Here is a 27,826-nt window from a genome sequence, read left to right as displayed (position 1 = left end):
TCATGCATTCGTTATCTACAGTTTACCCAGAGACAGAGACCCTAAATAGCCAGAAAAGAGGGTTTGGCTACCTAGGAGAGAGGATAGGCTACTAACACCTGAAGGAGCCTATCAGCAGGAGTCTCTGACGTCACCTGGTGGCACTGGCCACTCAGAGCAGTCCAGTGTGCCAGCAGCACCTCTGTTTCCAAGATGGCAGAGGTCTGGAGCACACTGGAGGAGCTCTGGACACCTCCCAGGGGAGGTGCAGGTCAGGGGAGTGGTCACTCCCCTTTCCTTTGTCCAGTTTCGCGCCAGAGCAGGGGCTAAGGGGTCCCTGAACCGGTGTAGACTGGCTTATGCAGAATTGGGCACATCTGTGCCCAAGAAAGCATTTCCAGAGGCTGGGGGAGGCTACTCCTCCCCTGCCTTCACACCATTTTCCAAAGGGAGAGGGTGTCACACCCTCTCTCAGAGGAAGTTCTTTGTTCTGCCATCCTGGGCCAGGCCTGGCTGGACCCCAGGAGGGCAGATGCCTGTCTGAGGGGTTGGCAGCAGCAGCAGCTGCAGTGAAACCCCAGGAAGGGCAGTTTGGCAGTACCAGGGTCTGTGCTACAGACCACTGGGATCATGGAATTGTACCAACAATGCCAGGATGGCATAGAGGGGGCAATTCCATGATCATAGACATGTTACATGGCCATATTCGGAGTTACCATTGTGAAGCTACATATAGGTAGTGACCTATATGTAGTGCACGCGTGTAATGGTGTCCCCGCACTCACAAAGTTCAGGGAATTGACTCTGAACAATGTGGGGGCACCTTGGCTAGTGCCAGGGTGCCCTCACACTAAGTAACTCTGCACCTAACCTTTACCAGGTAAAGGTTAGACATATAGGTGACTTATAAGTTACTTAAGTGCAGTGTAAAATGGCTGTGAAATAACGTGGACGTTATTTCACTCAGGCTGCAGTGGCAGGCCTGTGTAAGAATTGTCAGAGCTCCCTATGGGTGGCAAAAGAAATGCTGCAGCCCATAGGGATCTCCTGGAACCCCAATACCCTGGGTACCTCAGTACCATATACTAGGGAATTATAAGGGTGTTCCAGTAAGCCAATGTAAATTGGTAAAAATGGTCACTAGCCTGTCAGTGACAATTTGGAAGTAATGAGAGAGCATAACCACTGAGGTTCTGGTTAGCAGAGCCTCAGTGGGACAGTTAGGCACCACACAGGGAACATATACATGCACACCTATGAGCACTGGGGCCCTGTGTGACAGGGTCCCAGTGACACATACATATAGGCCACAAACTTATGAGCACTGGGGTCCTGACCAGCAGGATCCCAGTGACACATAACAAACATACTGAAAACATAGGGGGTCATTCTGACTCCCGCCGGGCGTGGTCACCGCGCGCCCGGCGGGAGTCGCCAAAATACCGTACCGCGGTCGGAAGACCGCGGCGGGTATTTTGAGTTTTCCCCTGGGCTGGCGGGCGGCCTTCAAAAGGCCGCCCGCCAGCCCAGGGGAAAACGACCTTCCCACCATGAAGCCGGCTCGTAATCGAGCCGGCGGAGTGGGAAGGTGCGACGGGTGCTACTGCACCCGTCGCGTATTTCACTGTCTGCTATGCAGACAGTGAAATACAAGCGGGCCCTCTTACGGGGGCCCCTGCAGTGCCCATGCCATTGGCATGGGCACTGCAGGGGCCCCCAGGGGCCCCGCGACACCCCCTACCACCATCCTGTTCCTGGCGGGCGAACCGCCAGGAACAGGATGGCGGTAGGGGGTGTCAGAATCCCCAAGGTGGCGCAGAGGATTCTGACGGGCAGCGGAAAACCGGCGGGAGACCGCCGGTTTTCCTGCACTGACCGCGGCCAAAGCGCCGCGGTCAGAATGCCCTGCGGGGCACCGCCGGTCTGTCGGCGGTGCTCCCGCCGACCCTGGCCCCGGCGGTCTGAGACCGCCGGGGTCAGAATGACCCCCATAGTGTTTTCACTATGAGCACTGAGGCCTGGCTATCAGGATCCCAGTGAGACAGTGAAAACAGTGACAAACACCCTGACATACACTCACAAACAGGCCAAAAGTGGGGGTAAAAGGCTAGAAAGAGGCTACCTTCTCACACAACCCCCCCCCAAACGAAGGACAATAAGGCTAACCTTGGCCAGTTGAGACTTTATTGTCTAAGTGGTGATAAGTAGAGAGTAGCTCTGCAATAGACTGGTTACTCCCTTTATCATCCACTATATGGTTACTTCCCTGTGGGGATGTAAACCACCCTGTTTGAAGTTTTTTAGCTAAGCAACAATGTGAAGATGTATTTTCAGAGTTTCTATCAGTAAGTTTTAGTTTAGAGCAGTGGGAATTGTCCACTGAACCTATTTGTACTGATGGAAATGCCAGACAGGGATGCTGTCTCAGAAAAGCCATAGCTGGGCAAAAACTTTGTCCATCTGGCTGGAAGAGAGAACAGGGATGCTGTTTCTCTTGAGTTGGAGCAGGGCAGGGATGCTGTCCTATGAGCTCCACACTAGGACAGGGATGCTGTCCTAAGTGTTGTGAGGTAGTGCAGGGTTTCTGCACTAAAGTTTCTCTGGGAGGGTTGGAGGGATGCTCCATGTTAACTAAAATGGTGCTGTTTTTCTCACCAATGTTAGTTATCCCACAGAGAGGTACTTCCACCTCAGGGAGTCCAGCTTTGCCAGCTGATGATTCCCTTGGAACAGGTGCCACCCCAGGAGAGGTTTCTCCCACCACAGGAATGGTATCCTGAATGGTAGGGTGGTTAGGGGATACTGTGATACCCTTTTTACCTGTTGATGGAGAGGTTTCCTGAGTTTTCAGGCCTTCTCTCCTTTGCTTTTTCATTTCAGTAGAAATGAGAGGGAACAATTCCTCAGGGATGCCCAGCATGGCTGCATGGGCATAAAACTCTACATCAGCCCAACCTGAGGCCTCTAGGTCATTACCTAAGAGACAGTCTACAGGTAAGCTAGGTGATACCACCACCTGCTTAGGGCCAGTAACTCCACCCCAACTAAACTGAATTATAGCTAAGGGAAGAAACTTAGTGGAGTTATGGACATCAATAATCTTATACTGTTGTCCAATGATGTGTTGATCAGGGTGCACTAGGTTTTCAGTCACCAAAGTGAAACTGGCACCTGTGTCCCTGTAGGCCAAGGCCTCAACACCATTTATTGAAACTGTCTGCCTGTACTTATCCATTGTAAGGGGACAAGCAGCCAGTGTGGCAAGGCCAGTGCCACTAGGTGTGACAGAAACTGTCTTGGGACTGATTACATCAGTTTCCACTATGGACCCATAAGTGAACCCAACTACACCCTTTGCTTGACTGTTGCCAGCAGTCCCACCACTAGTACCACTACTGCTAGGGGCACTAGAGCTTGATGTATTAGTGGTGGTAGGCTCAGGGGGTTTACCTGGACAGGACTTATCCCCTGGCCTATGGCCTCTATTTTTACACACAAAGCACCAAGGCTTTTTAATGTGTGCAGGTTGGGAAGAAGAGGAAGAATTTGTTTTATCCCCACCCTCTGAAGAGTGTTTAAGATTTGAAGTGGGATCTTTGGTTTTACCCTTATCCCCATGCTTATCTTGAGATTTTTCACCATCTTTCTTCTTATTGCCATCTTTGTCACCCCCTGTATGAACTTTTCTGTTCACCCTTGTTCTGACCCATTTGTCTGCCTTCTTTCCCAATTCTTGGGGAGAGGTCAGATCAGAGTCTACCAGGTACTGGTGTAACAAATCAGACACACAATTATTAAGAATATGCTCTCTCAGGATTAAGTTATACAGGCTGTCATAATCAGTAACTTTACTGCCATGTAACCACCCCTCCAAGGCCTTCACTGAATGGTCAATGAAATCAACCCAGTCTTGTGAAGACTCCTTTTTGGTCTCTCTGAACTTTATCCTGTACTGTTCAGTGGTTAAGCCATAACCATCCAGGAGTGCATTCTTAAGAACTTGGAAATTATTAGCATCATTTTCTTTTACAGTAAGGAGCCTATCCCTACCTTTTCCACTAAATGATAGCCATAGGATAGCAGCCCACTGCTTTTGAGGGACATCCTGTACAACACAGGCCCTCTCAAGTGCAGCAAACCACTTGTTAATGTCATCCCCCTCCTTATAAGGGGGAACTATCTTGTGCAGATTCCTGGAATCGTGCTCTTTTGCAGGATGACTATGGGGAATACTGCTGCTGCCACCATGGGTTTCTAAACCCAACTTCTGTCTTTCCTTCTCTAATTCAAAAGACTGTCTATCCAAATCCAGCTGTTGCTTTTTAAGCTTCAGTCTGGTTTGTTCCACCCTCAACTTATTGAGTTCCCTCTCTAACATTCTGTCATCAGGGTTGGTGGGAGGGACATTTCTAGAAACAGAGCTATGATGGGAATGAATAGAAGGAGACCTGTCCCTTACAGGAGCCACCCTAACAGCTTGGTTTACAGAAACATTACTACCAGTATGGTGAGAATATATGCTTTTGCTATGATGTGAGACAACACTATTTCTATGGTGTGGCTCATCATCATTACCATCCATGCTAGACTGTCTAGTAATGGGCAGGCTAGGAAGTTTCTTTCCTAAATCTTTTCCTGGGGGAGTCCCTGAATCAGATTGGGAACTATTAGGTACTTTTTCAACAGATGGGGCACCTATGGCCTTATCCTGTTCTCTAAGCATGTTAAGTAACAGTTCCAAGGAAGGATTCTTCCCTACACTCAAACCTCTCTCTATACAGAGACTCCTTGCTCTTTTCCAGCTAAGGTTGTCATATGCAAGTTTGGACAGATCAACACTTTGGCCTGTGCCAGACATTTTTAGAGAGAGTTAAAGTGATAGAAAAAGAGAAAAAAGTTTTCAGAACTTTTTGGAAAGACAGAAAAAACTTTTTAAACTTTTAAGAACTTTTTGAAAGTTTAGAAGTACTTTTCAGCACTTAGAAAAGAGTGAAAAGAGGAAATGCTAAACTTTTTTGGCTATGTGTATATACACTGACCTTGTTTTGTATATTTTTCTCTTATGAAAAGTACAATGACAAGAGTGGTAAGTAGTCTCAAGCACTTATCCCACCACTGCACAACCAATGTAGGAGGCTGGACTGGCTTGTAGTGAGTACCAAGGGGTACTTGCACCTTGCACCAGGCCCAGTTATCCCTTATTAGTGTATAGGGTGTCTAGCAGCTTAGGCTGATAGATAATGGTAGCTTAGCAGAGCAGCTTAGGCTGAACTAGGAGACGTGTGAAGCTACTACAGTACCACTTAGTGTCATATGCACAATATCATAAGAAAACACAATACACAGTTATACTAAAAATAAAGGTACTTTATTTTTATGACAATATGCCAAAGCATCTTAGAGTGTACCCTCAGTGAGAGGATAGGAAATATACACAAGATATATATACACAATAGCAAAAATATGCAGTATAGTCTTAGAAAACAGTGCAAACAATGTATAGTTACAATAGGATGCAATGGGGACACATAGGGATAGGGGCAACACAAACCATATACTCCAAAAGTGGAATGCGAACCACGAATGGACCCCAAACCTATGTGACCTTGTAGAGGGTCGCTGGGACTATTAGAAAATAGTGAGAGTTAGAAAAATAACCCTTCCCAAGACCCTGAAAAGTGAGTGCAAAGTGCACTAAAGTTCCCCTAAGGACAAAATAGTCGAGTTAGAGGAATAATGCAGGAAAGACACAAACCAGCAATGCAACAACTGTGGATTTCCAATCTAGGGTACCTGTGGAACAAGGGGACCAAGTCCAAAAGTCACAAGCAAGTCGGAGATGGGCAGATGCCCAGGAAATGCCAGCTGCGGGTGCAAAGAAGCTTCGACTGGACAGAAGAAGCTGAGGTTTCTGCAGGAACGAAAAGGGCTAGAGACTTCCCCTTTGGTGGACGGATCCCTCTCGCCTTGGAGAGTCGTGCAGAAGTGTTTTCCCGCCGGAAGGACGCCAACAAGCCTGGCTAGCTGCAAATTGTGCGTTTGGCGTTTTTGGACGCTGCTGGGGCCCAGGAGGGACCAGGAGGTCGCAAATTGGACCTGAAGAGAGAGGGGACGTCGAGCAAGACAAAGAGCCCTCACTGAAGCAGGTAGCACCCGGAGAAGTGCCAGAAACAGGCACTACGAGGATGCGTGAAACGGTGCTTGCCGAAGTTGCACAAAGGAGTCCCACGTCGCCGGAGACCAACTTAGAAAGTCGTGCAATGCAGGTTAGAGTGCCGTGGACCCAGGCTTGGCTGTGCACAAAGGATTTCCGCCGGAAGTGCACAGGGGCCGGAGTAGCTGCAAAGTCGCGGTTCCCAGCAATGCAGCCCAGCGAGGTGAGGCAAGGACTTACCTCCACCAAACTTGGGCTGAAGAGTCACTGGACTGTGGGGGTCACTTGGACAGAGTCGCTGGATTCGAGGGACCTCGCTCGTTGTGCTGAGAGGAGACCCAAGGGACCGGTAATGCAGCTTTTTGGTGCCTGCGGTTGCAGGGGGAAGATTCCGTCGACCCACGGGAGATTTCTTCGGAGCTTCTGGTGCAGAGAGGAGGCAGGCTACCCCCACAGCATGCACAAGCAGGAAAACAGTCGAGAAGGCGGCAGGATCAGCGTTACAGAGTTGCAGTAGTCGTCTTTGCTACTATGTTGCAGGTTTGCAGGCTTCCAGCGCGGTCAGCGGTCGATTCCTTATCAGAAGGTGAAGAGAGAGATGCAGAGGAACTCGGCTGAGCTCATGCATTCGTTATCTACAGTTTCCCCAGAGACAGAGACCCTAAATAGCCAGAAAAGAGGGTTTGGCTACCTAGGAGAGAGGATAGGCTACTAACACCTGAAGGAGCCTATCAGCAGGAGTCTCTGACGTCACCTGGTGGCACTGGCCACTCAGAGCAGTCCAGTGTGCCAGCAGCACCTCTGTTTCCAAGATGGCAGAGGTCTGGAGCACACTGGAGGAGCTCTGGACACCTCCCAGGGGAGGTGCAGGTCAGGGGAGTGGTCACTCCCCTTTCCTTTGTCCAGTTTCGCGCCAGAGCAGGGGCTAAGGGGTCCCTGAACCGGTGTAGACTGGCTTATGCAGAATTGGGCACATCTGTGCCCAAGAAAGAATTTCCAGAGGCTGGGGGAGGCTACTCCTCCCCTGCCTTCACACCATTTTCCAAAGGGAGAGGGTGTCACACCCTCTCTCAGAGGAAGTTCTTTGTTCTGCCATCCTGGGCCAGGCCTGGCTGGACCCCAGGAGGGCAGATGCCTGTCTGAGGGGTTGGCAGCAGCAGCAGCTGCAGTGAAACCCCAGGAAGGGCAGTTTGGCAGTACCAGAGTCTGTGCTACAGACCACTGGGATCATGGAATTGTACCAACAATGCCAGGATGGCATAGAGGGGGCAATTCCATGATCATAGACATGTTACATGGCCATATTCGGAGTTACCATTGTGAAGCTACATATAGGTAGTGACCTATCACAAAGTTCAGGGAATTGACTCTGAACAATGTGGGGGCACCTTGGCTAGTGCCAGGGTGCCCTCACACTAAGTAACTCTGCACCTAACCTTTACCAGGTAAAGGTTAGACATATAGGTGACTTATAAGTTACTTAAGTGCAGTGTAAAATGGCTGTGAAATAACGTGGACGTTATTTCACTCAGGCTGCAGTGGCAGGCCTGTGTAAGAATTGTCAGAGCTCCCTATGGGTGGCAAAAGAAATGCTGCAGCCCATAGGGATCTCCTGGAACCCCAATACCCTGGGTACCTCAGTACCATATACTAGGGAATTATAAGGGTGTTCCAGTAAGCCAATGTAAATTGGTAAAAATGGTCACTAGCCTGTCAGTGACAATTTGGAAGTAATGAGAGAGCATAACCACTGAGGTTCTGGTTAGCAGAGCCTCAGTGGGACAGTTAGGCACCACACAGGGAACATATACATGCACACCTATGAGCACTGGGGCCCTGTGTGACAGGGTCCCAGTGACACATACATATAGGCCACAAACTTATGAGCACTGGGGTCCTGACCAGCAGGATCCCAGTGACACATAACAAACATACTGAAAACATAGTGTTTTCACTATGAGCACTGAGGCCTGGCTATCAGGATCCCAGTGAGACAGTGAAAACAGTGACAAACACCCTGACATACACTCACAAACAGGCCAAAAGTGGGGGTAACAAGGCTAGAAAGAGGCTACCTTCTCACACTCAGCTATGTCAGTTTCCAGCTCCCCTGGTGTAGGTTCCGCACAGGGAGAAAATTCCTCTTCCTCAAAAGGGGAATCTTCTGTGGAGGGAGGGATAGAGGACAAGGGTTTGCCCTTCTTACCCCTAGTTTTTGGGAGCACTTGGTCCATTGTTCCAGGATCCAAGTTTCCCTGTCCTCTTTGCTTCATGGCCTGAGTACTGGTAACAGCAAAGATGTGCCATGGAATGCCCAGCATTGCTGCATGGGCCTCCAACTCCACTTCAGCCCAAGCTGAAGTCTCCAAATCATTGCCTAGCAGATATTTTACAAGTAATTCAGTGGCTACCAACACGGTCTTTGGACCAGTAACCCCCCCCCCAATTGAGATTCACAACAGCATAGGGTGGCCTACAGTGTTGCTATGGGTGTCTGTCACTTGGTACTGGTGACCAAGTAGGTGCTGCTCAGGGGCAACCAGTTTGTCCATCACCATTGTGACACTGGCACTTGTGTCCCTGTAGGCCTCAACCTGAACACCATTAATCAGGCGTAGCTGCTTGTACTTATCCATATTAAGGGGATAAGCAACTAAAGTGGCTAGGTCAATGCCACCATTAGAGACTAAAACAGCCTCAGTGATTTCTCTAACTAGACCAACCCAACTACACTACCAATGGTGAGCCCAGCTGCACCCTTTGACTGGCTATTAGTAGTGCTTTTCCTACTACCACTGCTATTACTAGGGGCACTAGTGGTTGCAGTTGGGGTTGTGGTAGTGGGAGGATCGGTGTTTTTCTTTGGACAATGATTGTCAGTTGCCTAATGGCCTTTGACTTTACACATTTGATACCAAGGTTTCTTATCTTTGTTAGAAGAGGATTTGGACGCACCACCCCCAGAGGATTTTTGTGGGCATGATGAAGACTTTGATGATTTTTTATCTTTGTCCCCACCCTTGTCATGTGACTTGCCATCCTTGTCACCCCCTGTATGAGCTTTTCTGCTCACCCTTGTTCTGACCCATTTGTCTGCCTTTTTTCTCAATTCTTGGGGAGAGGTCAGATCTGAGTCCACACGATATTGATGCAACAATTCAGACACACAATTATTCAAGATATGCTCTCTCAGAATCAAGTTATAAAGGCTTTCATAATCAGTCACCTTACTGCCATGTAACCAACCTTCTAGGGCCTTCACAGAGCAGTCCACAGAGTCTGTCCAGTCCTGCAATGACTCCTTTCTGGTCTCTCTGAACTTAAGACTGTACTGTTCAGTGTTTAATCCCAGACCATCTAAGAGTGCAACTTTAAAAATTTGGTAATTATCTGCATCATCCTCTCTGACAATAAGAAGTCTGTCTCTCCCCTTGCCAGAGAAGGATAACCAAAGGATAGCAGCCCACTGTACATGAGGGGCCCTCTGAACTTTACAGGCTATCTCAAGTGCAGCAAACCACTTATAGATGTCATCACTATCCTTGTAAGGAGGGACAACTTTGTGCAGATTTCTAGAATCAAAGGAAGGTTCCCTAACATTTGTATTTCTATAACTGCTGCTGCCACCATGGGGAACTAACCCCAAACCCTGCTTCTCTTTCTCCACAGCCAGGGATTACCTGTCTAAGGCCAACTGTTGCTGCATTAGCCTCAGTCTGGCCTCCTCTAACCTCAGCTTTCTGAGTTCCCTATCTAGGGACTGGTCCTCAGGGTTAGAATTATGTGAAGCCTCTGAAACAGAGGTAAGATGAGAGTGTACAGAGGCAGACCTATCTATAACAGGGGCCTATCTCTAAGAGGGGCCACTCTAGTGGCCTGGCCTCTCGGGTGAAGTGAGCCCTACTTGTGTGTGAACCCTTCCCACTACCAGTTATTCTAGGGGGCTTGTTGACAGATAGGTCTGTCGAAGGACCCTCCCCAGGATTGTCATTCTGCTCCTCTGGGCCTTCCTGGTTGGAGTCATCCTCTAACTCTTCCCCTGTCTGATCTGGACCAGTGCTGAGTCCCTGGTCATCTTGGAGGAGAAGATTTAAGAGGAACTCCTTATTGGGGTTATTCCCAATTCCTAAACTTCTTGCAATGCAGAGACCCCTCAAACTTTTAAAGTTTAGGTTTTCATAGGTAGTCTTGACAAATCTAGGGGCAGCTTCTACAGAAGACATATTGGAAGAAAAAAACGTTTAGGAAAGTGAGTAAAAAGTTAATAGAATAACAGAGCTAACTTTTTAGAGAAAATAGAAACTTTTTAGAACTTTGTAAAAACTTTTGCATAGTTTAAAGAACTTTTAGAAAGTTAGAAAATGGTTTCTAAGTATATATTATATATGCTCTAAGTATTGGAGCAAGCTTTTCTTGTGAAAAGCACAGGTAACAAAGTGGTAAAGCAATTGCAAGTACTTATCACGCTACTGCACCACCAATGTAGGAGGCTGGCCTGGTTTGTAGTGGGTACCTTGGGTACTTACACCTCACACCAGGTCCAGTTATCCCTTATTAGTGAATGTGGTAGTGTTCTAGCAGCTTAGGCTGATAGAGGTAGCTATAGCAGAGCAGCTTAGGCTGAACTAGGAGACATGCAAAGCTCATGCAATACCACTTACAGTTACACAGTACTTATACACAAGTAAAGACAATACTCAGTGTTACAAAAAATAAAGGTATTTATTTGGGTGACACAGTACCAAAAATATCTTAGAGGCAATACTCCTTCTGGAGGTAAGTACTATACACAATATATACACTAGACGCCAAAATTAGACAAGTAAATAGTCATAGAACAATGCAAACAATAGGAAATGCTATAGAATGAATGGGAGAAAATAGGTCTAGGGCAGAGGTCTTAAAACTGGGGGGCGGGCCCCCCTGGGGGGCCCCAAGTGATCCAAGGGGGAGCGTCAGACTCTGGCCAAAAGAAGCATTATACAGATAACAGGCCTTTGTTTTAAGCAGAAGCATGTTTTTGCATTTAAAAAAAGTAGCTACTAAACTGCAATGTTTAAATAGACCTAGACATATTTAAACATTGCCATCCTTATAAAATAATTGTGAAAAATTCTGAGGGAGGGCCTAAGAATTTTTATTTTCCAAATGGGGGTGGCGCGGCATTAAAAAGTTTGGAGACCACTGGTCTAGGGGCAACACAAACCATATACTAAGAAAGTGGAAGGCGAATCACAGATTCCCCCCCTAGTGTAGTGTATGCAGAATCGCTGGGAGAGTAAGATTACAGTAAAGGTAAGTAAATTACCCCACCCCAGAGCCCATAAAAGCAGAAGTAAAGTACTGCAAGTTTCCCTAGGACACACTACACCTTGTGATATTGCTTACTGCAGTAACCAACCAAATCTGCAATCAACAACTGCTGGATTCCTAGACCTGAAGGCCTGCAAAAAAAAGGAACCAACTCCAGAAGTAGAAAGAAGTTCCAGGATGGGCAGGAGCCCCTGCCAACCCAGAAGAGAGTGCAAAACAAGAGTCCCCGGTTAGTCGAAGACTGCCGGAATGCACCCTAGGAAGATGCCAGCGGGTTGCTGCATGATGCAGAAGATGTCCCACGACGTGAAGATGGATGCAGACGTGTTGGAAGTCGCCAACAAGCCTTGGTCAAAATGGCGCTGGCTGGACCCAGGAGGGACCTGGGGGCCTCAACTCTGTGTGAGGAGGAAGAGGGGGCTCTCAGCACTTAAGAGAGCCCTCAGGATGGCAGGCAGCACCCACGAGAGTCCTGGGACACGGGGACAAAGGAGGTGTAAAACTCAGTTGGTGCAGCACAAAAAAGGAAAGTCCTGCGCTGCTGGAGAACAAGTTGAGCGCCGCAGGATGGAGTGCTGGGGACCTGTGCCAGACTGTGCATGAAAAATTGTCCACAGAGGCCTCGGGAGGTGAAGAAGACGCAGTACACAGGGGTACCGTCGGTCTCTGGGAAGGCAAGGTCTTACCTCCTCCAAATTGCATCAGCAGGACCTTAGGACAGTCTATGTCGATGGAGTCCCCCCTCTGTGTCCTTAGGAGCACGCTCGGCACTGTGAGAGGAGTCCAAGGGTACCGGTCGTCATCTTGGAAGGTGCCTGCCACAGGAGATTTCTTCAGTCCTTCTGGTGCAGGATGAAGACAGGGAGTCCCCAGAACGTGCACACCGTGGAAACTATTGCAGAAGCTGATGTTGCAGAGGAAAAGTATCCCTTGTGGATACTTTGTTGCTGTTACAGTTGCTGGAGCAGGCTGCGGTTGATCCGAGGTCAGAGGATGATGAAGTAGTTGCAGAGGATTCCTGAAGGAAACTTGCAAGCAGAATCTGAAGAGAACCCACAGGAGAGACCCTAAATAGCCCTGAGAGGGGGATTGGCTCACTTATCAGGTAAGGACCTATCAGGAGGGGTTTCTGACGTCACCTGCTGGCACTGGCCAATCAGAGCCCTCCAGAGTACACCCACACCTTGCAATGCAAGATGGCTGAAGTCTGGGACAAACTGGAGGAGCTCTGGGCACCACCCCAAGGGTGGTGATGGACAGGGGAATGGTCAACCCCCTTTCCTTTGTCCAGTTTCGCTCCAGAGCAGGGGACAAGGGGTCCCTGAACCGGTGTAGACTGGCTTATGCAAGGAGTGCACCATCTGTGCCCTTCAAAGCATTTCCAGAGGCTGGGGGAGGCTACCCCTCCCCAGCCTGTAACACCTATTTCCAAAGGGAGAGGGTGTAGCACCCTGCTCTCAGAGGAAATGCTTTGTTCTGCCTTACTGGGACGGAGCTGCTCAGACCCCAAGAGGGCAGAACCCTGTCTGTGAGGTGGCAGCAGCTGTAGCTGCAGTGCAAGCCTCAGAAAGCTGGTTTGGCAGTTCTGGGGGTCCATGGTATTGGCACCCCAATACCAGATTTGGAATGGAGGGACAATTCCATGATCTTAGACATGTTACATGGCCATATTCGGAGTTACCATTGTGAAGCCACATATAGATATTGACCTATATGTAGTGCACGCGTGTAATGGTGTCCCTGCACTCACAAAGTCCCGGGAAATGGCCCTGAACAATGCGGGGACACCTTGGCTAGTGCCAGGGTGCCCTCACACTTAGTAACGTGGCACCTAACCTTCAGCAAGTGAAGGTTAGACTTATAGGTGACTTATAAGTTACTTAAGTGCAGTGTAAAATGGCTGTGACATAACATGTGCGTTTTTCACTCAGGCTGCAGTGGCAGTCCTGTGTAAGACTTGTCTGAGCTCCCTATGGGTGGCAAAAGAAATGCTGCAGCCCATAGGGATCTCCTGGAACCCCAATATCCTGGGTACCTAGGCACCATATACTAGGGAATTATAAGGGGGGTCCAGTATGCCAATTAAAATTGGTAAATGAAGTCACTAGCCTACAGTGACAAATTCAAAAGTAGAGAGAGCATAAGCACTGAGGTTCTGATTAGCAGAGCCTCAGTGACACAGTCAAGCACTACACAGACACACACATTAGGCCACAAATTTTGAGCACTGGGGTCCTGACCAGCAGGATCCCAGTGAGACAGGCAAAAACATACTGACATACAGGTAAAAATGGGGGTAACATGCCAAGGAAGATGTTACTTTCCTACACATGAGAGAGCAGCTCCACCTGGTGTTGCGCAGCCGCAGGCTCATGAGAAAGGGTCTCGCTGATACCTCCAGCAGCAGACATGGTCCCGGGCCCTCCCTGAGGACTTCGCCCTATTGCTCTGCAGCTCTGGGATCCCAAGTGGGCAAAGGCAGCCCCTCGGCCCTCTCCGTGGGCCACAGAGCCACTGGAGCTGTGGCGGTGATGGCCATGATGTTATGTTTAACCTGAGATCAGAAGGGGATTCATCTTCAGAAGTTTCGTGCCAGTACTAAGGATTGACCAGGCCTGTTCCAATGGTACCCCCAAGCAGAGTAACACCTCCCATGTCCAGGCTGTAGGTCTTAGGGGTTCATGATTTGAATCTTACTGTAATGGGGTGGTGGAAGGTCCTTTAGTGAACAGAAATGAGGAAGTGGTGATCAACATGCTCAAGACTAAAATCCTCTGGCTGAGTCTGTGCCCTCCATTTTAAGGGTTGACTGACCAACAGTGTTACACTAGGCTATTCACACCCATGAGGAAGACCCTAGACGTACATTTCAGTATTCTCTATTCATAAATAAGAAAATCACAGAAGAGTTGATAAAATGTAAGTCAATGAATCAATCAGAATTCATTTTAGAATGAGTGTACATTAATGTATAGTCCGTGAAATTGTTACATCAGTTGTACAGAAGAATCCATCAATGACAAAAATGCATATTAACATTACTTAATCAACTCATAAACAGTAGTATGGAAACAAGGAACTGCTGCACCAAAAGTATAACATACATCTAATGTCTAAAAAATTTTATACATTTGATTAAGTATTCAAAGATTAACAGACTAATTTAAAAGAATTCATAGTTTAAAACACCAATGGTTAAATGAAACTTGCAGAAATATGTTTCAGCAGCTTCCTCCAACCTACGGATGACATGACTTTTTATGCTAAAGATATCAATTTATGACCTAAAACCCACATACTCAGACAATTCTTCTCTAGTTTCAGTATGTTTAATTGGCAATTATTATAGAACACTTGGGTCATGTTATTAAATATTTACAGCTTCTCACATTAGTTTATTTAAAATGTTATTTTGATTTTAAGGGCAACAATGCATTAGCAAAAGCAGCTAGGCCATTTGCAATTCTGTTTTCCTGTTATTTGTCGTCTACTAGTCACAGACCTGGGTCTGATAGCGACTATGTGTACCTTCTTATTCTGTACTTACTGAAAGATAGGGACAGATTTCTCATCAATCATCTAGATATTTAAATTATTCAAACATGCCATCAGCCCAGGAGTGAACTCCCACCATGTCACGCAGACAGATAACCATGTGACTAGGAAGAAAAAAGTGAATTACCAGTGGTAATGATATTTCTGCTTGATATTTGTATCTGCCTATAGTTTCATCACCTGTAGAATAACCTCAGGTGCCAGTCTGGATCCCGAAAGTTCAAAGTACTTACTTCACCTGTAGGAGAGAAGGTTTAGTCTGTATGTCAGCTTGAGAAGGGGGCATATCGAGAAGCACCAACAGTGGGCATAACACTCTAACTTTGGCCAATCCAGGTCATTAGAATGAATGGGGACGATCTTGGCGTACGTTCCACAGAACCCAAGGAATCAAGGGAAACGTGTAGGGCAGTTGAAAGTTCCACCTCAAACGAAACCGACCCCCAAGGCTCCCATCAAAGGATACTGGAGGGCACAGAACTGCTGATGTGCATTTTCTGAAGAAGGAAAAAAAGTTCACCAGAGGAGTAACTCACTGACGGAGATGTCCTGGACTGCCTCCAGCAGAATACTCCACTTCGATAACGTTGCTTGACGCGGTTTGCTCTGAAATTCAGAGATCAGGGCCTCATCTAGAAGGCACTACCGGCAAATTGCGCCACAGGAGCGTCGTCTTTTTTTTTACGCTCCGGTGGTGCAGTGTGCCATCCCATATTTACAAGGCCACGCAAAGCCACCTTGTGTGGCTTTTCATGGCCTTGTAAATATGGGCAACTTTCACGCATAACACTGCATGAAAGGGGCTTTCTATTGGTGTGGCTTTAGGTGTTCCCATGCAACACCCAGGGAACGCTAAGGAATCTGACGCATGCCCAGATTTACAAGACTCGGAATGCATCAGATTCCTTCACCACCTCAGAGGTTGGGCAGAAATGACGCAATGGGAGGAATATCTTTATTTCTCCCCGTTTCTCATCTTTTTAAGTGTGCTGCATTCTGCAGCACACATAGAAGCACTTCTCTTGATTGTTTTTTCTTTTTTTTTTTTAGGAAGGTGTCCCTTCCTGCACAAAAACAATCATCCCCACAACGCAGGCTTCCTTGCACCATGGCGCAAGGGTGCCTGTGTTGCCACTAGGCAGAAGTTTGTGCTCCAGCGGAGGGGAAGAGGACAGAAATGCACTGTATCTTGTAGATACAGTGCATTTCTATCCTTTCCCGGTGGCACAGGGCAGTGGAGCACAGGTATTGTAAATAAGCCCTCTAGTTGGGTGATTACTGGTAAACTAAATCCCTTGGTGTGGTGCCAAGACAAGTCTCAATGCTAGCAGGCAAAGGAGATGAGACCTTATTCCTCCTTGTTTATTGACATACAACATCGCTGTTGAGTTGTCTGTCAAAATCTAGATGGAGCAACCTTGGATGGGAGGAGGAGGGCCTTGAGTATCAGCCAATTTGCCTGTCAACCCAACCGGTTGATATGGAGAACCTGTTCTTCCAGAGACCAGAGGTCTGTGATCTCCAGATCTACTAGGCGAGCTTCCCATCCTGAGGAGAATGCATCCATTACAACCATAGCAACAACTGAAGGGAGAGCGAAAGCCATCCTGCAACTCAGGTTCACCGCGTGCCCCCACTACACAACTTCTGCAGCAGCACTGGTCCGGGATTATGATAGAGTCCAACAGGTCACCCCCATACTGTAGCCACTGCATGTGGAGGCACCACCTGAGGGCCCTCATGTGCCAAAGTGCATGTGGGACTAGGAGACCGGATTAATTTATCAGACTTATGGGAGACCTCTGGGACTAATGTGCCATGATGGAAAGAGGGAAACAATTTCTGAATGTCAGCAATCCTCTGAGGTGGAGGAAAGGCGTGGAGAAGGATGTTGTCCTGCACTGATCTAATAAACTGGGGTCATTGGGAGGGCTTCAGTTTGATGATCAAGATACCCAGGTCGAACAGCAAGGCTACTCTTGGCTGCACATGGCAAGTCACCAACTAAAGTGATTCAACTTTAATTAGCCAGTCAAACAAGCACGGGACAATTGTGTGCCCGACCTTCGTAGATGGGCTGCAACCAGTGCCATCATCTTTGTGAAAACGCAAGGTGACAATGCTAACTTAAACAGGAACACCTCAAACTGACAGTGTGTGGAAGCCACTACAAAACACAGATACCTCAGATGCAACCGCATGATCGGGATGTGGAAGTGCGCATGCTGCAGTCAAGTGACGCCATCCACTCTACAGCATCCAAAACCAGTAACACTTGAGCTAGGGTCTGTCTCTTTTCTTTTTTGAGGAAGAAGTTCAATTCTCTGAGGTCCGGGATGAGATGCAGAAAGCAGTCTTTGAAGAAAACAAAGAAGCTGACCATGTTCCAACTCTGATACTTGCACCACAGCTCTTTTCTGTAGGAGTACTGCCACCTCTTGCTCAGAATGCAAAGATAAATCCAGACAAGGGGAGGAAGACAGACATGGATGGGGCTGGAGCCTGGAGGAATGGAAGGGTGAAGCCTCCTTTTACAATTTGGAGGACCCACTAGTTTGAAGTAACAGCCTTTCAGGCCAGGTGAAAGGAGGCCAACCCCACCCCCTCACGCTGTGAGTGGGTTAGGATAAGTGACCTAGATCTGCTTTCCTGCTGGGGTGGGGGAGGAAGAGAAGGAAGAGGAGGTTTGCTGGATGGATCCATAGCCCTTTCCTCAGGCTCTGCCCCTTTACTGTTTGACCAGTGGATTTTGCTGCTGCTGGGACTAGAGCTGGTAATGTTGACATTAGGGAAAGGAGAATTCCCTTAACAAGCCACGAAAATGCCAAAATTGGTGATAATGTCTCGTAGGAGGTGACAGCTGAAGTCAAAAGGAGCGGACAGTAGCTTTGCTGGCCTTGAACTTCTCTAATACCAAATCCGACAAGATATGTCCAGTCAAACAGGAGGTCTTGGGGTTGGCCTGGACATCAGGGCAGAAGGCAGAAGTGCGTAGCCAGGCGTGTCTACAGATGGAGACAGAAGTCCCCAGGGCTCTGACTACCAAATCAGAAGTGTTCAGTCCACATTTTATTATATGGAGTGATGCGTTCTTACCATCCATGACCACCGCTAAGAAGTGCACTCTCATTTACTCTGGCACATGAGGCACAACAGTTTGAGCCCTATCCCATACGGCATGCGTGTAGCACGCTTGCAGACAGTTTGTATTTAAGAACTTAAATGCCATGCTTTCTGTTGAAACAGTAATTTCACCCCAGGTCGCCAGGCACTTACTTTCTCTGTCTGTGGGGACTGTTGGGAAGCTACCAGCCCACTGTCATGACTCATGGTTTACTAAGCTTCCAGGTGAGGATGGAAGAGAGAAATGGAGGGTCTCCTGTGGCAGAGTGCTAGTGGTGTGCCGTGAGCCTGTTGGGGTGGAGGCTGGTTTCTCCCAGGGCTGGATCCAGAAGGGCATCAATGAAGGGCAGTAATGGTTCAGCAGTAGGCTCCGCCCGCACGAGGACCTCCATGAGAACGTTAGTTTTAACTTCGACTGTAGGGAGTTGAAGCTCTAGGACCTCATCTGCCTTCTTTACCACCAAACAGAAGGACATCACTTTCGGTGATGGCAGCCCAGCTGGAATGTCCATTTCCATCCCTGGAGAGGTGTCTAACCTGCTTGAAGAGGCAGGCCCACAAACTCTTACCCTTAGTCATTGCTGCCCAAAACTTATAAATTCAAAGGGTCTGAATCCGATCTGAAGAGGTCACAGATCTTATTTCTATATTCTTCTTCCTCCAACAGTTTTTGTGCTTTCCTCCGTGACCTGGTCGGAGGCACAACTTCAGGGATCGGCACTGGAAGCGGACGTAGTGGCAGCATCAGTGGAAGCGGGAGTAGTGGCAGCATCGGTGGAAGCGGGAGTAGTGGCACCATGATGGAAGCGGGAGTAGTGGCAGCATCGGTGGAAGTGCGAGTAGTGGCAACATATGTGGAAGCTGGAGTAGTGGCAGCATCGGTGAAAGCTGGAGTAGTGGCAGCATCGGTGGAAGCTAGAGTAGTGGCAGCATCGGTGGAAGCGAGAGTAGTGGCAGCATCGGTGGAAGCGGGAGTAGTGGCAGCATGGGTGGAAGCAGGAGTAGTGGACGCATGGGTGGAAGCTGAAGTAGTGGCAGTATCGGTGGAAGCGGGAGTAGTGGCAGCATCGGTGGAAGCGGGAGTAGTGGCAGCATCGGTAGAAGCAGGAGTAGTAGCAGCATCGGTGGAAGCGGGAGTAGTGGCAGCATCAGTGGATGCGGGAGTAGTGGCAGCATCGGTGGAAGCTGGAGTAGTGGCAGCATCGGTGGAAGCGGGAGTAGTGACAGCATTGGTGGAAGCTGGAGTAGTAACAGCATTGGTGGAAGCTGGAGCAGTGGCAGCATCGGTGGAAGCGGGAGTAGTGGCAGCATCGGTGGAAGCAGGAGTAGTGGCAGCATCGGTGGAAGCGGGAGTAGTGGCAGCATCGGTGGAAGCGCGAGTAGTGGCAACATATGTGGAAGCTGGAGTAGTGGCAGCATCGGTGGAAGCTGGAGTAGTGGCAGCATCAGTGGAAGCTGGAGTAGTGGCAGCATCGGTGGAAGCGAGAGTAGTGGCAGCATGATGGAAGCGGGAGTAGTGGCAGCATCGGTGGAAGCGCGAGTAGTGGCAACATATGTGGAAGCTGGAGTAGTGGCAGCATCGGTGGAAGCTGGAGTAGTGGCAGCATCGGTGGAAGCTGGAGTAGTGGCAGCATCGGTGGAAGCGAGAGTAGTGGCAGCATCGGTGGAAGCGGGAGTAGTGGCAGCATCGGTGGAAGCTGGAGTAGTGGCAGCATCGGTGGAAGCGAGAGTAGTGGCAGCATCGGTGGAAGCGGGAGTAGCGGCAGCATGGGTGGAAGCAGGAGTAGTGGACGCATGGGTGGAAGCTGGAGTAGTGGCAGTATCGGTGGAAGCGGGAGCAGTGGCAGCATCGTGGAAGCGGGAGTAGTAGCAGCATCGGTAGAAGCGGGAGTAGTAGCAGCATCGGCGGAAGCGGGAGTAGTGGCAGCATCGGTGGATGCGGGAGTAGTGGCAGCATCGGTGGAAGCTGGAGTAGTGGCAGCATCGGTGGAAGCGGGAGTAGTGACAGCATTGGTGGAAGCTGGAGTAGTAACAGCATTGGTGGAAGCTGGAGCAGTGGCAGCATTGGTGGAAGCGGGAGTAGTGGCAGCATCGGTGGAAGCAGGAGTAGTGGCAGCATCGGTGGAAGCGGGAGTAGTAGCAGCATCGGTGGAAGCTGGAGTAGTGGCAGCATCAGTGGAAACTGGAGTAGTGGCATCTATGGTGGTGGGGCTGGCCATTTAGCAGGCTGAAACAGCTTGAAGTAACCAAGAGCTGAACTGAAGGATGGATGAGTTGTTGTTGGTCCAGATGGGATGGAGAATAACAGCGTCAGAGCCAAGGGCATAAACATAGGGAGCGAGCGTGTACAATGCTTAGGCTTGAAGGAGTGCCAGATGGTACTGATGCCCTGGCAAAGACTAAGTACATCCCATAAAAAAATGTTGTCGGATCAGAACCTGGACCCTGGAATTCATACCTGCCGGGAGGGACGGCCCCTGCAGCAATAGATCCAGGAAGTTCAGGGATGGACCAAGTGGAAGTCAAAGCTCTTCTGGGCCAAGTCCAGTGGAGTAACCAGAGCAGGGCTGGTTGGAGAAGGAACCACTTCCATGACAAATAACTGTGGTTCCAGAGCGGATATACTGGGGGAGTCAGAGGACATTGAGGTGACTTCCCTTAGCAATGCTTCTTGTGCTTTCCCCTCGCTCTACCTGAAGAGTAGAACGGCTGTGACCTGGAGCGAGGATGGAAGCAGTGTCGACTGTGCTTCTCATCCGTTGCCCAGGGCATGAAGAGCTTCACCTCATGGTCCTTGGTAGCCTTAGGGTGCATGCTCTGGCACAGGACCTGGAGTTGTGGTCCGAACTGAGGCACCAGAGGTAGTGGGGATCCGTTATGGGCACCTGACCCTCACAATCCCTAGAGCAGTGGTTCCCAACCTTTTGATTTCTGTGGACCCCCACTTTAACATTAATGGAACCCAGGGACCCCCACTGAATCATCATGGGAATCCGGGGACCCCCACCTATGTCATTACTGGAAGCTGGGGACCTAATTTAGCAATATTTGTTAATATGTTTTAATTTTCTAGGCTCTCGCGGACCCCCTGAGAAGGCTTCGCGGACCCCCAGGGGTCCCCGGACCACAGGTTGGGAACCACTGCCCTAGAGGGTTTGACACCTGGAATAAGATTTTTTGTATACAATTAATCAAAACACAATTGTTAAAAAAAGAATACTTAATAGAACAACCTTTTAAGTCGTAAAACTAAACACACAAAGGTTACAGTTTTGCAATAAACGAAAATGCTAGTGCAGAAACACAACAGGCAGCAATATCGCCATCAAGCAACAACTATGATGCTGCGTATACTTCTCAAGCATATAAGATGGTTTCAAAGGATGACAAGAGGGGGTCTTGGTCAGCGGCAAAGTGCTGGTGCAAACCAGAAAGCAGCAGCAGCAACTGGATAACTTGAAGATGCAATCTAACACGATACATCATACATCAACCCCTAATCTCTTGGGAGGAGACATGGTACAGCACTCAGAAAAATGTCTGTTTCGAAAACTCAAGACTCTTCGAGAAAGCACGTGGCGGATCTGCGCCAAAGGCACAGAAAAAAAGGGAACAGATGTGCTTGTTCCGGGGTGAGCGCTTTATGTCTTGGGTGATGTCACTGGATGTCACTTGCGGTGCCGATGCAAAGCCTGCGACACCTACAGGCAATATGATGGCTTTGAAGATTTCAGATCCAGACTGGTGCCTGAGGATTATTTTATAGGTGCGGAATCTGCAGGTTACTATCAATCAGAAGTGGTCTCTCTTTAGTCAAAGGTGCGGAGACTCTCACAAAACCTTCAATATACGAAAAACGCCTGCATGGACAAATCTCTGGGGCATAGATGTGCTGTGCTCACTCTGGTATTTAGCAGCAAGTAACAGTTTTTTTTTCTAAATTCTAAACGTGACCTCGTCCCAAACTACCACTACTAGGTGCTGGTGATGATGGTCGGCAGCAGGGACTCAGCACTTTGTTAAAATGAATTCAGTGGAATGCATATGTTTTTACCATCTTTGGCTACTGAAGATGTTTCCTTTTCTTACTACTGACATGCATATTTGATTGCTGAATTCCATCCTTTATGCAAGGGGTTACAAAGTGGCACAATGCTTGCATTGCATCCCTTTATAAATCTTTGTACGCCGCCTTAGCGTAAAACAATCTGAAAAGCCACTAGGGCGGCGCAAGGGGCTTGTAAATATGCCCCTGAGTACTTGAGGATTCCAAGGATGCAGCTGTGGGCACCTCTGGGGAAGCGCTACTATAGTGAGTACATTTACAGACGGATGTGATGATGGAAACGAGCATCACTTCTCACATTTAACTACTTTCACTTCTACTTTCTGACAGTGTTCTCTGGCTGCTGTCACAGAACCACAAATGCTACATAAAATGAAGAAGCACCACAATCAGCTACAAAGATTCCACAGTGTGCGCTTGTTAAATCGGTTCAAGTGTGTTGGGTTTATGGGTTTTATCACTAATCCCTCCAGTTAGCTGAAAATACCCTTGTTAGTCTAAGCATTGTTCACAGTGTTTACACAGGTAGCGTGATCCGGCGTGCTTGGATGTTTTTCTTTAGATCTCTACTTCAATGAATAAAAACCAACACAGTATCTTGTTTAAGTGCCCACTGTGCCAAAGTCCCAATGTGTTTCATGCTATTTCATGTCTTTTTCTTATCTGTGGAGAAATGAGCAATCGCTGAGAACAGACACTTTTATGATTTTATGGATATTTGTTTTTTTCATGCACAGGGTGATGCAGAGCCTTGCAGAGCCACACTGAGCTGTCTTCGCATCAAAGTCATAAGGTAAAACGTCCAGCAGGATAAACCTAGTCTTTCATCCGGCCCGCGCTCCATCGTGATCAGCCTGAACTTGTCCCGGTGTGGTGCAATTAGATAGCCACAATTGGTGCTTTTTTTTTACTAAAACAAACATAACACTGATTCTCCTGATTGGATTTTTATTGTCATGGTACCAGCTTATTTATGAAAATATCCTCTATTTTTCTAAATTGGTTTGGGATTCTTATTCTTCTTGTGTGGCATTTTCACTTTATTACTCTTAGAGTGTTACAAGAGTACTTTACACGTTGCCCAAAAGTTAAGCTCGACTGCTTTACCAGAGGGTTAACCTCAGGTTTATTTAGTCCCTTTTGTGGTTCACCCTGACAAAAACTGTGATTATTATTAGAATAGGACTGTCACCCCTTCAACAAATAATCCTATTTCCTACAGACACTTTTATAATCCTATAAAGATCCCTGCTTTTCTTCATTCTGAGTAGTCTGGTCTTCTATCATCTGCTTTTTATCACCTAGTATTTGAATGTTCCACGTATTTGTAATGTTATCACTCTCTGTAATGCCTTCATCTCACACAAGACTGCACTTTTTTGCTCCTGTGTGTATCCACAGATGGATTAGTATTATTGTTGTTGAACTCAAATTCTTGCCAAATTTGCTGCATCTCTATAAATTATTTCTATGTTTGTTCAGTGATGGTGTGTGTTCGCTGATGTGTTTGTAGTGTTGAGAATCGAGTAAAGCTCTTCACACATTCACTGCACTTGAATGGCTTTTCTCCTGTGTGTATTCGCTGATGATTCCTTAATGTTGATGCGTCACTAAAGCTACTTCCACACTCACTGCATTGGTATGGCTTTACCCCGGTGTGTGTTCGCTGATGTTGTTGCAGGGTTAATAAGTGACTAAAGCTCTTCACACATTCATTGCAATGGTATGGTTTTTCCCCAATGTGTGTTTGCTGATGTATTCGTAGGTGTGATAACAGACTAAAGCTCTTCACACATTCACTGCAATGGTATGGTTTTTCTCCAGTGTGTGTTTGATGATGTCTTTGGAGGTCTGATGATTGACTAAAGCTCTTTACACATTCACTGCATCTGAATGGCTTTTTCCCCATGTGAATTTGCTGATGCTCTTTTAGGAGTGCATATTGACTAAAGCTTTGCACACATTCAGTGCAATAGAACAGATTTTCTCCTGTGTGCATTCGTTGATGACAATGTAGGTTTGATAACCGACTGTAGCTTTTTACACATTCAGGGCACTTGAATGGTTTTTCCCCTGTGTGCGTTCGCTGATGATTCCTTAATGCGGAAGAGTCATTGAAACTACTCCCACATTCACTGCAATGGTATGGTTTTTCCCCTGTGTGTGTTCGCTGATGTCTTTTTAGATTTGATAAATGACTAAAGCTCTTCACACATTTATTGCACTTGAATGGCTTTTCCCCTGTGTGTGTCCGTAGATGTGTTTGCAGATTTGATAACTGATTAAAGATTTTTTCACATTCACTGCACTTGAATGGCTTTTCCCCTGTGTGCGTTCGCTGATGTGTTTGAAGGTTTGAAAAACATCTAAAGGTCTTCGCACATTCACTGCAATGGTATGGTTTTTTTCCTGTGTGTGTTCGCTGATGTCTTTGAAGGTGTGATAACAGGTTATAGCTCTTCACACATTCATTGCAATGGTATGGTTTCTCCTGTGTGTGTGTTCGATGATGTCTTTGGAGGTCTGATAAACAGCTAAAGTTCTTGACACATTCATTACAAGGGTAAGGTTTTTCTCCTGTGTGTATTCGCTCATGTAGCTGTAGGTGTGATAACCGACTAAAGCTCTTCACACATTCACTGCAGTGTTATGGTTTTTCTCCTGTGTGTGTTCGTTCATGTAGCTGTAGGTGTGATAACCGACTAAAGCTCTTCATGCATGCACTGCAGTGGTATGGTTCTTCTCCTGTGTGTGTTCGCTGATGTCTTTGTAGGTATGATAATAGACTAAAGCTCTTCACACATTCACTGCATCTGAATGGCTTTTCCCCCGTGTGTGTTCGCTGATGCTCTTTCAGGATTGCTAATTGACTGAAGCTTTTCACACATTCAGTGCAATAGAACAGTGTTTCTCTTGTGTGTGTTCGCTGATGCTCTTTTAGTGGTGATGACAAACTAAAGCTCTCGCTGCACGTGTATGATTCTTCTTTCTTGGTTGGTGTCTCTGGGTTGGGTATATATTTGTCCACTTCCCACGACTGTGTTTCCTGACGGGCCAACATGCTTGATAAAGCACTTGTGCTATTCTCACATTTCCTATAAGAGCTGATATTTAGGACCTTTGATTTCCATATTAAAAATAAAATGCAACGGTCACTAAATTCTTGCCACACACACAATATGTGTCAGGCTTCTTTGTGAGTGACTGCGTCTTTAGAATAGATAACAGTTTCTGACGGTTGTGATTAAAGATTCATCTTCCTTCTGGTCGGTACAAAAGGGGACTGTACTCTGTATTTTAAACAGCAGAACCCCTCTTACCTTCACCCTTCAGTTGTTTGTCTCCACTCCATTGTGATTTTCTCCGGTTCTGTGGTTTGGCCAGAAAGAGTTTACAATTCACCTAGAGCACTGAATGATGGTCTGTCATCATTTTAGGAAGCAGAGCACTGCGGTAACCAGTTCATACAGATCCATTCCAAGCTGGGGGTTTATGAGGGTTGTTGCCTTAATTTTCTAGAGTTAATTTCTTTGGTCGTGTAGCGTGAAGGTGCACAGCTCAGAATTTCACTGAACTGCCGTTGACTGATTCTTCCAGGATCTGTCAGTTTATGTTCAGACTCCTCTCTCTCTGCCTGCACTGATGTTTACCGGAATACTGAAACAAATTGTTTCATACAGCTGTTTTGCAGATTTCAAGTATTACCTTCATTATTCAAAATAATTTTGTGCATTCAAGGTGTTCCTGTTGATTGCAAAGAGATTCAAAATTAATAAATGCAAACGTAATGTACTGTGAATACACAATAGTTATCTGGCTGTAAAAGACATCTCTTCTTTGATATCTTTGAATTGTACCAAAGGATATTTCACCATACACAGATATTCCAATAAATGCTCTGTTGAATACGTCTCATTGTATTTACTTCAGAAAAGGAGGTGATTTACTGTTCACAGCGGAACTCAGTAAAGAACGGGCGCTCAGGGAGCCCACACATGCTACAGGTACAGCTTTAGAAGATGCACATGGACAGGATTTCATTTATACAAGAACAGACTGTGGAAAAAGAGATGGAGCAGGATATGCTGCTGATACTTAAGTTTCAAGAAGTGAATAACAAAGATAACTCTTCAGGAAATATACAACAAAGGTAACTGCATTTACAAACTTCAATGCTTTTTTTGTTCGCTTCGTATCAGCTTAAGTGCCAATTCATGTCTTTACCTTGCTGTTTGTTAAGTATCCTTTGCCACTCTCCCATTTCCCCTCTGGTTAGTTCAAGCATTTCAGGCTTCTTCTAACCTGAAAAATTAAAGCATTACTGTTCTTTGAGGGGGATTTGTTTTTGCCGTAGCATCCATATTTCTCCCTAAAACTAGTGCCTGGTTCTGGCCCAAACACAAAGAAAAGAGATACTTTAGTTCTTCTTAAAGAAAACAAAGTTCAGACCTTGTTGCATACCCAGCTGCAGCTCCTTCCAGGACTTTTCTTGTAAAGCAGAGCGAGGGGTTCATTGCTATGTCATGCTTTTACATTATGCGCGCAGATAAGGCAAAAAAACATTGATTCATAATTTAATATTAATTAACGATATCAGTCATTCAAATTTGATAACATAGAATGTATGACAACCAACACTTTACTTGACAAATCCCCGCATCTTCCATATTAATCATTTTTTCCTAAAGCACCACAAAGCACAAAATACCAATGGTATCACCTGTAGAACCACAAAGCAGCGCTGGTCAGATACACTAACCAGGTTTGCTGCGGTCACAGATTTTACCTCCTGGCTTTATTCCTTCAAATTCCAACTAACCACATGAGTACACTTCGAAAGCCCCCCCAGGACCTCAGCCGAGGCAATTAGAGACTTACGAGGTGTCCAGCAGAGTCCAGCTCAGGCCCAGTTGCCACTGATCAACTGGAGAGTTGTAGAAAGGTTTTTTGATGGATCCCTGCAGCTTGAACAGGAGGTCAGCACCCTTGCAGTCCACTTCTTTGTCCTGGGTAGAAGAGCGAGAAGGCCCAGTTCTCTAGGGATCTTCTCAGGCAGGGAAGTTTACCATCAAATTGAAGTCTGAAGATTTCTTGAAAAGAGTTCTTGAATTGTTTTTCTATCTGCTTAGATGCAATAATGTAACCCAGTGGTTTCCTACGGAGCACACAGCCTTGCTAGAGTAAAAATGCCTTTTAGATGTTTTTCATTGCACTGACATATAGAACAATAAACCTTAACATGTCCTACTTTTAAATGCGGTGTACTATACCTTATGGGGAATAAGGCCTAAATAGGGGGGTCTTATTCATATTTATAAGGAAAGCAGGACCTGCCAAAAGGAGTTATTTTGTTGAGTCAAATTTGCAGTTTAAAAATGCATGGCTAGACTAAAATGGTAAGCCGAGAGATCTGCTTAACAGGACCACTGCAGTGGATGCCCCAATGTGTGCTGAGACCAATGGTAGCATTTAATTTACTGGCCCGGGGAACACTTTGTACCATATACTAGGGACGTATGGGAAATTGAACAAACCAATCTGGTGTATACCAATTGTATAGTGTGGAAAGGAGGAGTAAAATCACTTTACTACTGGTTGGCAGGGGTAAAGTGCACTAAGTTTTTCAGCGAAGAGTT

At 47.0% G+C, this 27,826-nt stretch overlaps 1 pseudogene; it reads right to left on the bottom strand.

The window, feature by feature from the left end:
- Positions 1–23,594: 23,594 nt before the first annotated feature.
- Positions 23,595–25,251, bottom strand: LOC138286933 (zinc finger protein 271-like; annotated as a pseudogene).
- Between the last annotated feature and the right edge of the window lie 2,575 nt (positions 25,252–27,826).

Source organism: Pleurodeles waltl, chromosome 4_1 (genome assembly GCF_031143425.1).
Source record: "Pleurodeles waltl isolate 20211129_DDA chromosome 4_1, aPleWal1.hap1.20221129, whole genome shotgun sequence".
Lineage (NCBI taxonomy): Eukaryota > Metazoa > Chordata > Amphibia > Caudata > Salamandridae > Pleurodeles > Pleurodeles waltl.
The sequence above is the reverse complement of the archived record's forward strand: the minus strand, read 5'-3'. Positions and strand labels throughout refer to the sequence as shown.